We start from the raw sequence: 12,072 nt of genomic DNA, 5'->3' as shown, positions 1-12,072 counted from the left end.
TTAGGAAAGGGCGAGGATAATTACTTCCCAGACCAAGACCGGATGGCACTCGAGCCTCGACCGGGCCGGGGTCGGGAGGGAGGGCGAGGGGCCGGCGGAGCAAAAGCCGGAAAGTCGGGGAAGAGAGGGCGACCGAGGCCGAGCGGCGGGCGGCGGGCGGCGGGGCGGGCGGCGCGCGGCTGGGGAGATAAAGGCGGGAGGCGGAGCCGCCGGGGCGGGCGGGGGCGCGGCGGCCGCGGCGGGAACGGAGCGCGAGCGGGAGCGGGCTCGAGCGGAGGCGGCGCCGCAGCCAGCCGGGCGGACGGGCGAGGGCGAGCGCCGGGATCCGCGCCGCCCCTGCTCCCCGCGCGCCGCGCCCGCCCCTGCGCACCCGACGGCCCGCGGCGGGGAGGAGTCCTCCGAGTTTGCCCCGGAGCGCGGGGAAGTTTCCCGCGAAGCTGCGCTCCCGGAGGAGCGGGACCGGCCGGCGGGTGCTCGCGAGGTGAGCGCACCGGGTTGGGGCCGGGGATGGGGTGGGCGGTGGGGGCCGGGGTCGCGGGGAGCGCTTAGCACCCGAGGTAGAGGGGTCTGCGTGGGCGGGGAAGCGCATCCTCACCTTTTCAGGTACTTCACCTCTGTCGGATGAGGGAGGCATCTTTCTTTGCCTTTGTACCCCTTCTCCCCCTCGCTCCGCACCCAATGTGTGAACCCACTTCCGTTCACTTTACTGGACCTGCTTGGAGGGGCAGGGTGGCCGGGAGGTGGAGGGGACAGGAGGACTTTGAGAAGGGCGCCGGAGGAGGACGGGCGCCCGAACTTTACCTGTGCTGGGCTCCTGGGTTCGGCGGGGCGCCCCGGGCTCCGGGATGCCCGGTGCCAGCCCCCACTTGGCGCAAGCAGAGGCTCGAAGGAGGACACCCAGGGCACGGTATTGAGTTTCTGATGCCGGTTTATCCGGTCCTCCAGCGTGTTTGGCAGAAAGATGAGCATCTCTGCAGCGGTGCCTCTTTTGCATCGGCCTCACGCTCCAAGACTTTGCTCAAAGCTCTTGCGAAGGCTGCGGGCAGTGCGGGAGGGAAGTTAGGAGAATCAGAGCCCGGGTTGTTCCGGCCCCAGCAAAGGGGTTGGGAGGGGTGGCGTGGGGGGGGGGGAGGGGGAGGGAGGGATGAAGTGGGTTGGGGAAGAGTAGGACCGGCGTGATTGTTGTGTTGCTGCTGCCGTTACTTTCCTACGGTCACGGTTACCCGCTCGCTCTTCTGCCCCGTTTGAACATCCTGTCTGCCAGCACTTTTCTGTTAAAGAGCTATAAGGTGTTCTGTCTGATGACTGTCAGGAGTTACTTCAAGTAAGTTCACAGGTGCAAAACCTGAACGGCTGCTCCTCCTGGCTCAACTGCCTGCGGTCCACCCCCCAGTTCCCTCCCACCGGCAAACTGTTCCCGAATCTTCCAGGGTTTTGAAAGGGATGGCAAGCACATGATATACTTTGTGTTTGTGTGACTTTTTCCCCACTATGTTATCAGAACCAAATCAAAGCACTGGAGATGTTTAATGGGACTCCGCTTCAGTAGTTTTGATAGTAATTAAGAGTATTATTCACAGTGTTTATTTTTCTTCGCTTTAACTCCAAACATTGCATTAATCTCTCTGTGTACAGTTCTGTCTGTCACTGTTTCACTGGGTTTAACGGACAAAGGCTTCTTGTGGACTCACATATACTCACCAAAATACAATGTGACAATATCCAATATTTATCTGTCTTCCTGATTCAGTGGTCTGGCGCCTGCCAATTCCAGTACATAATCATAACACCATATGCCTGTCTACCAAATTGAGGGTAAGGAGAACCGTTATCCTTCTTCATGGGCAAGACTACCCTGGACTACCCAATTTTGTTGTTGCTTAAGGGGTTTTTAAGGGCTTCGGTCAAAGTGAATCAAATACACAGAACAAAATTAGAATTCTAGCCAATGCATTCAGAAGGAATACAATCCTGGACACTTATAGTTGACTAGTTATTGAAGAAAAATGAAAATCCTCGCGTCACACAGACAACATTTTGATTGAATATAGTCAATGAGAAATGGCACACATTGCATGCTCTGAGAAAGCAGGAAGGATTTTCCTCTTGCCTCATTTGAGTTTTATCTCCTTTATTATAGTAGCATCTTCTAGAAAATGAACACCTTGCAGATAGATGTTGGTATGTACTGACTAAACACCATATTTTTTAATACAGAGGCTTGGTGACAGTCCAAATACATAAATGTTTTAAATCATTACCAACCATCTGTTCTCTCCCACTTACTTAAAACGCAGTGTTTTATTTTCACAGGTATCAAAACATACATCCGCATTTCATACATTTCCATGAATATCCTGAAACCTGCCATGCTATCTGATGTTGACCCAAGTTTGGCAACTGCCGTGTTTGGCTTGTTATACTATAAGCTCCTCTCCTTTTATTTTCAATGAAAGAAGAAATCAAAAAAGTTTTAAAGCCTTTGGCCAAAGCTGGTGTATATACTCCAGTGAAACCTGATTGTCCCCCTCACTGCCACCTTTTTGTTACCAAAGAGAAGCTGAGAATTAGTACAGCTGCGAGCTCCTCCTGATGACATTCTTTCCCTTTCTTGCTGGTCACAAGGGTAGCATTTGGTGCTCTGAAGCAGTGCATTAAACAGCCCCGGGGCTCCAAAAATTTACTGTGTTTCCAGAAGGATAAAACATCTTCCCAGGAAGAAGTTACAAAACGGGAGCTTAATATTCCAAACCCCAAATTAAGTAGACCTAGGATATACACATTGTTTCCCACATAGATCGGGGTTTAGGTGTCGCCTAGCATATCAGTAACATGCCTCTGTAAGTAGTCTTTATGTTTGTGTTTGGGAACCTGGATGGGTTTGTATGTAACCAGGGGGTAGATTCACACCCCTCATCTTGTTTATGTCATCAGTGGAACAATATTTGGGGTTTTGAGTCCTGCCCCCCAAGTCCAAGAAGCCTTTCACATTTAGGGATGTTTGCTGTAGCTACAACTGGAACGTTAGGATGTTTTTAGCACTCGAAATTAAGTTGCGTAATAAATATGTTTTTCCTTTGATGCAGGCAGAATGTTGGGAAATTCTTTTTATTCAAACCTAGGTGTAGTGTTCTAAAGCACTTTCATATTTTTAAGGAAAAAGATATTGGCAATCTTGCCCACACTTTGCAAATACTTTATATGTACTAGAAGAACATCCAGAACCAAAGAAACGTGAGGTTTCTACCTTCTAACCTGCTACACTGCTCTATACTGCTTTTGCCTTGAAAGCATAAGATTCTCCTTACTTATTACCAGGATAGCACTGAAGGGAATGAACCCAAACTATATAGATAATTTTGAAAGTTAAGTTGCCTTTAAAAATATGGTTTAATTTAAACCTTTGTAAATACATAAGGATGTGTTAGATCTTACTTTTCTGAATACTAAAAATGAATTATTGAGGGGAAATAGTTTCACTATGTATAGTAAGCACCCTGAATTATTCATGTTAATGAGAAGAATAGAGGCAAAGATAATCCAAAATCATGGTTATTTAAAAAGTCATTTGTTTTTGTCTTTGGAACGTATTACATGTTTGGTTTAAAAAAGAGTTTCATTGTTATTGTGGGCAAGTTGCCTTTCTAATTATTTTGTTTCATTTAGGTTAATTTTTAAATGAGTTTATATACCTCAAACACCAAAAACGATTTAAAGGGAGGTGGCAGGCTGCCCAGAAATGAGCCAGGTGATAGAAATAAGCAAACCTGGCCTGGCAGCTTCGAGGTAGAATACATGTAATTCGCAGAAACATGATCAAGACTTGACTGTATACCTATCTAATGAATATGTTTTAAGAATTAGACATGTCTCTGGGAAAAATAAAAGTCATTCAATCAAAATTGGAGAAATTCAATCCCACTTTACATGTAAGCTAGGTGATTAATATTTTTTTTTAAATGATAGTGGGGTACTCCAGAAATCCCAACAGGAATATTCTGGTTTACTAAGCTGAATCTGTAAGCATGAGGTTTTACTAAAGCATACACATATGTATGTGTTAAGGTGATAGTCCTATGCCTTACGTAGGTACTTTCTAAAGGAGAAACACCACCAGAATAAGGTGTTTGGCCCATTTGATCTCTGTTCCTATGCTCCAAATCAAAGTACATTTCATTGAAGAGAAGCTCTCAAGTATCTATTGTTACCAAGGACCTGGTTAGATAAAATAGTTGAAGTTCAGCAAGACTGGCAATTTAACAGATTTCTATCGTGTTTTTCAAAAGCTCTAGGGTAAAATTGGTTGTGGATGAAATAGTTACTTGAACAAGAAGTTGATTCACACCATACCACTGGCTGTTAAACACCTTGTTTATAGTCAGTGTTTAGTTGTATCTAGATTTTGTTGCATTGTTAGTTCTGTGGGCTATTAGAAAACCTCTGTGGGGAAGGTTAGAGCTGCTAAAAATATATGATTGGAAAAGCAGAGAAGATCATTTAGATTTCAAGAATTCAAAGCAAAAACTAAAACTGTAACTTTTACCGCAGTGAGCAGAATGGTAATAAAGTAGGTGTCCCCCCTCAGAGTGGTGACTATGTTCTCATAATACATGTGCTCACTACTGAAAGTGTAGGGGTACTTCATTTTTGAGGAAACATTTTTTATTTTCTATAGGATGTGACATTTTTTTAAAGACTTGAGTCTTTAGACTGAATATTTTAAAAGAAATATTGTGGTTGGAAATATATTTGAGACCCACAGGATATATTTTATATACATTGGTTAAAGGCATCAGTTTCTTCTGATCAGTTGCCTATGTCTTAGAATCAAAATTATGCATTTTGTTATAGAGCTGGAAAGGACCTTTAAAGTAATTTATTCCAATGCCCTCATTTTACAGTTAAGGAAATAGGGACCCACGGTGATCACTGTGAGCCGCTAAAGGTCACACTGGTAGTTAGTGGCAGAGCAGAAACTAGAAACCTGATCTCCTGACTCATTCAGCTCCCATGTAGTAAGTTGGGTAGTTAGGGGAGTTAACTCTTTCTGGCCATCAGAGTATCAGTTCCACACAATAGTCATGAAATGAAATGGTACAGGGGTAGAAGCAGAAGGCTTGTGACTTTTTTATCTTCTATCATCCACTGAGTGCTCACTGTGGACCAGACCGTGGTTCTCAACCCTCTTAGTCTCTTTTTTAACAGCAAACATTTTGTGAAATGTATGTAATCCTGAAATGTATGTAATTCATCAATAGTTTAGTTAACAAATATATCTGTAATGAAACGGAGCAGTAAAATAAAATGAATTTGTGATTTGCAACTCTACTAATGTCTGAGGATGTCTTCACTGCAGCATATATTAAGGTAGCAGAAGCTTGCATGTATATGTAACGAATACATTTAGATTGAAGACAAATAAAACATTCTATACAAGAAGTATAAGAAGGTGAAAGAACAGGATAGACTGAAAGTATGTTGGGATAATTACAAACCAGACTTATTTGTATGTGATAAAGGATATAATGGGAATCGTTCCAGGGAAAATATGCCAAGTCAAATTATAGACTGTCAGGATGGAGAAAATGTGGAAGTGTGATATTCTGCAAATGAGAGAATAAATACTATTAATATACTTGCACCAAAATTCCAAACCTATTTTATGGAATAGTTTCATCCTGTTACTAGTGTGAACTCTACTTCAAGGGATTCTGCAGGTTACCCACCATATCATCAATAATAACAGGTAAAACATTTCTAAAATGAAAATTATTGATTTATGCTGATATTGCCTCTTTAAGGTTATTTTCTATTACTATTGTGGTCTGTCAATTCTGGAGTTAGGAGACAGACTACGTGGAATGATTAAATTACTTGCCACTGCAACTTTAATTGTCAATCTCTGGGCTTTCAGTGGAAATTCGTGTAAAATGTTTAATTATGATTATGTACCATATTCTATAGGCTGATATTCACTATAGATTTAGTTCAGTGGGACATTGCATGTTGTGTGGGCTATTTGGGGAAATTCGTCGTTAACTAGCATTGCTTCCCCTCACTGAAAGCTAACCATACTCTCCTGTCCCAGTAACTGTGACAAACCAGAGTGTACCCATCCCTTCCCAAAATATTCTCTAGGGGCGTTCTCACCCTGAGGAGAGCCATAGGACTAGATAAACAAGATTTTTATGATGGCATGGATTATTCTTCATGCCTTTACTCATCTATCTTTATTTTCTTTACGTGGAACTGTCCTGCTGATCCACTGGTCTCTGCCTTCTCTGACCATCAAACTCCAGCTCATGTTTTGATGTTTTTCTGTCACTGTTACCTTTATAAGAGTTTACTTCTTCTGGTCCTCCCTTCTCTTAGAAATCTCTCTTTGGTGGGTGGCTATGAGTGTTGACAAACTAATACGCAAGCTGACTAGTATTTTAGTGTTCCTAGGCCTGAACCTTGTTTAAATGCAGGTCTCCAAAAAGCATTGAAGGCTTTCATACAGACAGAGACCATATACACACTCACATGTGTGTATGTATATGTATATATGTACATGTCATATGTACATACATATAGGTATACACATGTAATTTCAGGCCCTAAGAAAACAGAAAAGGAGGTATTTGGGGGGTTGTATTTTGAATGCCCTTGAAACATCTTTATGCAAACAAAGAACTGCATGGGTCCAATATCGGAAGTTGTACCCTAAAACAGTGCTGTGAAGTATGCTCACAGAAGAGGCCAAAATCTGTTACCACCCCAATAAAGTGTTGTATTAGAATTTTTTTTATGTTGCTTGAAATCAATGTGTCCTGTGCTAGCATATAGGAGTCGGGCCAGGAGAAGTGGTTAGATTGCTGTGGTGTCTGTCCTAGATGTATGTAGCCTCTGCACTGTTGACACACTAAAAGCACACCGACATCTCTGCTCTCTGCAAAATATAGAGTATTTGCAGAGAAATAAGAAGGTTTTGAAGATTCCCTGTATATGCAACATACGGGAGAGCGTGAGACCCTAGAAACAAGGAGGGAATTGAGAGGGGAACTCAAAGTTTTCACTTCTAATATTTGCACTACCAGACCATAGCGTAAGACCCGCTTTTGAGAATTAAGAGTTCTACGAAATGCTGTTCCAGTATTAGCTGCAGTGAGCGCCTTGAACTTACCAAGTTGTAAGTAAGAATTGGTTATTTTCTTAGATTACTTTCCACTCCCATGTCCATCTTAGATGTCTTTTATAACATTGTGTATCTCTTATTTTTAAAGAAAGAAACTTTTTAATGTAGACTCTTAGCAGTTAACATGAAAGTCATGGTGTGTGTGTGTGTGTGTGTGTGTGAGAGAGAGAGAGAGAGAGAGAGAGAGAGAGAGAGAGAAAGAGAAAGAATAGCCAATTGTTTTCACGCAATCACAAGATTCTACCGGGAAGGGCATTTACCCAGTCATGAGAGATAGCTTTTCCTACAGAGGGGCTGCAGCAGTTGTGCACAACACAATTTAATCTATGATTGTTCTGCTGTATATTGTTCATTCTTACTGGAAGCTTCTTGGTCAATTGAATGGCCCACGCTCAACCTCAGACTGACCCCTAACTTTATTTGGTCTACTTTTGTTACAATTTCTAATAAGAGTGTGATGGCGCAGTGGGAATTGAGAGAAGGTGAAATTGAGGGTGTTGAATTGTGGAGGTGATAAGGAAAGTAAGGAGTTTCTTTCATTTGAGCAGCACAAAGATCTGCGTAGGCAGTGAAATTTTATTGGAAATCTGCCTTTTCTTGTTATGCTTTTTACTCTTCTAGGGAATAGAGGCAGAGATTGTGAAAGCAAAGCCCTCCTCACTCTTTGCACTGTTAACTCCACCATACAACAGAAAAAACCTTTTTTTTCTTTTTTTTTTTGCCGGAATAAACAGATCCGACTTCTTCCAGTCCCTGGCCTCATTGTACCCCCTTTTACTATCGCACTTCACTACTACCCTAAACTGAGATCTAACACACTAAAGAATGTGGTTAAGAAAAGGAAGAATACATCCAGTCAGTGTAGTGAAAGAAATTTCAGAAGCCTCTGTTAGCAATATGTGAAAATGGGAAAGCGAAATAAGACAATTTTGTCAATTCAAACGAAGAATGTACTATTCGCTTTTCCATTAGTTTCAGAAGCAAGAAGCTCAGAGTTCACTTAGCTTTGTAGTCATTTTTATTGTTTCCTTTATGATCACAGAGAAAATTAGAGCTGTGACTTATAGGTACACGTTACTTGAAGCAAATACAGTCTGTGAAGATTTAAATAAAGTGATGGCATTGATTATCTACTTTAGAAAAGAAATTCCAAAATTGAAATGCAGGCATGATGTTTTAGGAACATATCTCTAAATAAATTTGATTTTCCCACAGCCTTCTTTGAACAGATTAGAGTGAGGGTAATTTATTCCCCTCCAATTAGTTTTCTCAACGTATTAAAAAAAATGCTTATGTGTGAACGACATTATTGGACTAAAAGCAGGAACCATTAACACTCTTTTACTTTCTAATATTTGCACTCTGTTTTCAATTAGGAACTTTTACCATTAGAGAATGAGACGCCATTACTGGGATGGGGTTGGCAGTCAGCTAGATGCAGTGGGATGGTCTTAGTGGTTATTTGTGGCCAGAATCCAAATGTACTGATTGTTAAATATTTTAGGTATTTATCCTATACTTACATTATCACTTCTGTGGTTTGCTAAAAAGTCCAGGAGAGTCATATTTTCAGATTTTGCAGTTCAGAGAGTTATAACAGCATTTAGAATAGAAATGGATTTGCAAATTACCAGACTCCGAAGTAGGAGAGATTGTTTATCTAATACCTTAGAACTTGGGTTCACCTTGAATTTTCCCAACATATCTATACTAACTACTCTTCAATTAGAATTCCTGGAAATTATTGGCATATATTTTATGCAGAACACTCCTTAAGACATAATTACCTCTCAAGAAGTCCCACTAAGTTCCCCACTTGTAGACCCAGCTATGTGTTTGGTATTTCTTCTAATCTGTCTTTTTTTTTTTTTTTTTTTTTAATGTTTACGTATTTATTTGAGAGAGACAGTGAATGCACCAGTAGGGGAGAGCAGAGGAAGAGGGAAAGAGAGAATCCCAAGGAGGCTCTGCACTGACAGCACAGAGCCTGACACAGGGATTGATCTCTCAAGAACTGTGAGATCATGACCTGAGCCAAAATCAAGAGTCGGATGCCTAACTGACTGAGCCACCCACGCGCCCCACTTCTGGTCTGTCTTAAAGAAACATCAAGTAAAACATGTCAAAATCAAACTTGTGATCTTTTCCCATCTCATCCCAACAACCTCCACATTTCCCCAGCTCCCAATCTCCCATTTTATCCCTGACATCCCCTCTCATTTACCTCATATCAAAGCCTTCACCCAGTTGTTAATTTCTATCTCCAAAGTATGTTGTAAATTGTACACCTGAAACTAATATAACACCGTATGTCAATTGCATTTCAATAATACATTTTTTTTAAGTGTGTTACAAATCTGCCTCAGGCCACCACCCAAGTCTAATCTTTCACCCTCCACTGCGTACAGAACCACAGGGCCTACATCCCTGGTCTCCTGGCATCCAATAATGCTTCCCTGCATTTCCATCCTCCAGTAACGTGCCAGAGAAGCCTTTTCAAAATGCAATTGTAATTATCACTGTTTTAACTACACATACTACTTCAAATGGGTTACCATTACTTGGTAAAGCCCAAAGCTGTGCACCTGGTTTTTTAAAATCCATCAATGTTGGGCCCTTCCAGTCTCACCTCTTTGATGTTCCCACCCTTTCCCTCTGCTTCAACTGACTGGCTTTCTTCTAGTTGCTTTGACTTGCTGTGCTCCTTCCCATCTCCACACCCATGAACACACGTACCAAAATATTGTCCCCTTAACTCTTAGTACTTCAAATACCAACCCAAATGTCATTTTCTCAAGCGAACCATCTCTTCCTCCCTAGAGTGAGCCAAATCTCCTTGTAATATACATATACATGTATATGTTTGTATGCATACACGTGTCCATATTTATGTATTCCTATCTTTCACCCAGATGGTTGCAAATTCACATTCGTTTGTGTAATTATTTAATCAACCACTAGGGTAGAGTGTGTAGTTTTGACGGTCCTTCTATTCCTAGAAAACACTGCAGTGCCTGGTCATCGTGGCAGTGTAGTAAGTATTTGCTGAAGAAACGTGGACTGGACATCCCTGTCTTTAACCCCACGTGTATACGTGCGTACAAATACACTATACACAGACACCCGCTCACACCCACCCTCACATTCTGATGAAAACACACAAATAAAAACTTGAAAGCTTTGAAGCCCCACCTTTTTCTTTTTGATCTCCCCAAATATCACTCTCCTCTTTCTTCAATTTCTGGTATTATAATAGTGATTCATTCAGAGGTGACTTAAGTAGTGCTACATTTTCTTAGAAAGTAAAGAAATTGAGTTGCTATTGAATTCCTTACCTCCCCCCTCAAAAAAAAGCTTAAGCAAGCATTACTTTACATTATTTCCTATGACATATGAAGTCTCTTGATAATTATAGAAATTTTAAAAGGCTTCATCTTATGGGAGTTTTATGCTGTGCTGTTTGTGCATATTTTGGCATTAGACAATGATCTAAGATTGTATTATGTTGGAGAAAAGAAGAGGAAAACCTTTTGGAGGTTACCTGTCCGTATGGCCCCTGTATGGAGATAAGCCGGATGAAGGAGAACAAAAATTAAAATGAGAATAAATATATGGAATTGAAAGAGTAACATAAAAGTCTAGGTTATAAATTAAAAGTAAGTATTTTAGGGCTGCCTGGGTGGCTCAGTCAGTTAAGCGTCCGACTTCAGCTCAGGTCATGATCTTGGGGTCTGTGGGTTCGAGCCCTGTGTCAGGCTCTGTGCTGACAGTTCAGAGCCTGGAGTCTGCTTTGAATTCTCTGTCTCCCTCTGCCCCTCCCAACTCTCACTCTGTCTCTGTCTCTCTCAAAAATAAACAAAAACAAAAACAAAAAAAGTGTTTTTAAGAATGGCACAGAAGCTTCAAACTATGGCTGAAATAGTTAAGGAAGATACCTACTTACTTGGCACTTACTATGTTTAGATACTGTTTTAATATTGGTGCCTAAATTCCAGTTGCTGTATTAAAATTGAGTTGAGTTTGTCTCCTTTTTATTTAAAGCCTTCTTGCTTTGACTAGTTGAGGGGAGAAGCTGCCAAGCCTGGAACACTCTGTGCCAGAAAATAAGGAGTCGCTCAGAACTGATGGAGACACATCCGAGGGACTTAAGAGCCAGGTTTAAGGGACTCCCACTTCAAGGCCCAATGTGGGATCATTTGAGCATAAACACTAATAACGTATGTGATGGATTAGAGCACATCGAATAGGAAACGAAGCACGAGCCCGTAGTGCATGTGTATATGCAGACGGTGGTGGTTAGAAGGAAAAGCCCTGTTTCACTGAAGAGTACAAGCTAATAATTTTTAAAAAATGATGGGATTATAAAGTCACAGTTTTGCAACACTCTAATAAAGAGTCATCAAGGGATTATCCAGAGTGAATGGTTTTGGGGGACATGATATTCATGCTATCTCTAAATGTCATCTCACAGGTTGCTTATTAATTACAAAGTGGGCAAGATACCTTTACAAGAAGAAATCTGGCAGATACCAGCTTTTAACCAAGTGATCACACTTGATGTCGCCACAAGCGGGACGAATTGACATCATGTGATATGACACACATATGAAGTAGGGCACATAATCACCTGAGAAGTTATTCTGCCAAAAATGTTTCACATCATAGGGAAGCAATCTGACAACTCCAAACTAGAAGACATTCTTCAATATAATCAACCTGGATACTTCAAAAATGTCAGTGCTTGGGGCGCCTGGGTGGCGCAGTCGGTTAAGCGTCCGACTTCAGCCAGGTCACGATCTCGCGGTCCGTGAGTTCGAGCCCCGCGTCGGGCTCTGGGCTGATGGCTCGGAGCCTGGAGCCTGTTTCTGATTCTGTGTCTCCCTCTCTCTCTGACC

At 41.8% G+C, this 12,072-nt stretch overlaps 1 protein-coding gene across 4 annotated transcripts in view; it reads left to right on the top strand.

The window, feature by feature from the left end:
* The first annotated feature begins 284 nt into the window (after positions 1-284).
* Positions 285-12,072, top strand: part of CHST9 (carbohydrate sulfotransferase 9) — a 243,763-nt gene continuing 231,975 nt past the window's right edge. For 2 of the 4 annotated variants that reach the window (XM_060613502.3, XM_060613501.3), the window contains exon 1: positions 285-481. The gene's annotated coding sequence lies outside the window, so the exon portion shown is untranslated. The remainder of the gene's footprint in view (positions 482-12,072) is intronic. The other 2 variants (XM_060613499.3, XM_060613498.3) reach the window with 1 other exon arrangement.

Source organism: Panthera onca, chromosome D3, assembly GCF_046562875.1.
Source record: "Panthera onca isolate mPanOnc1 chromosome D3, mPanOnc1 haplotype 2, whole genome shotgun sequence".
NCBI lineage: Eukaryota > Metazoa > Chordata > Mammalia > Carnivora > Felidae > Panthera > Panthera onca.
Note: the sequence above shows the minus strand (reverse complement) of the source record. Positions and strands in the feature narration are given on the sequence as shown.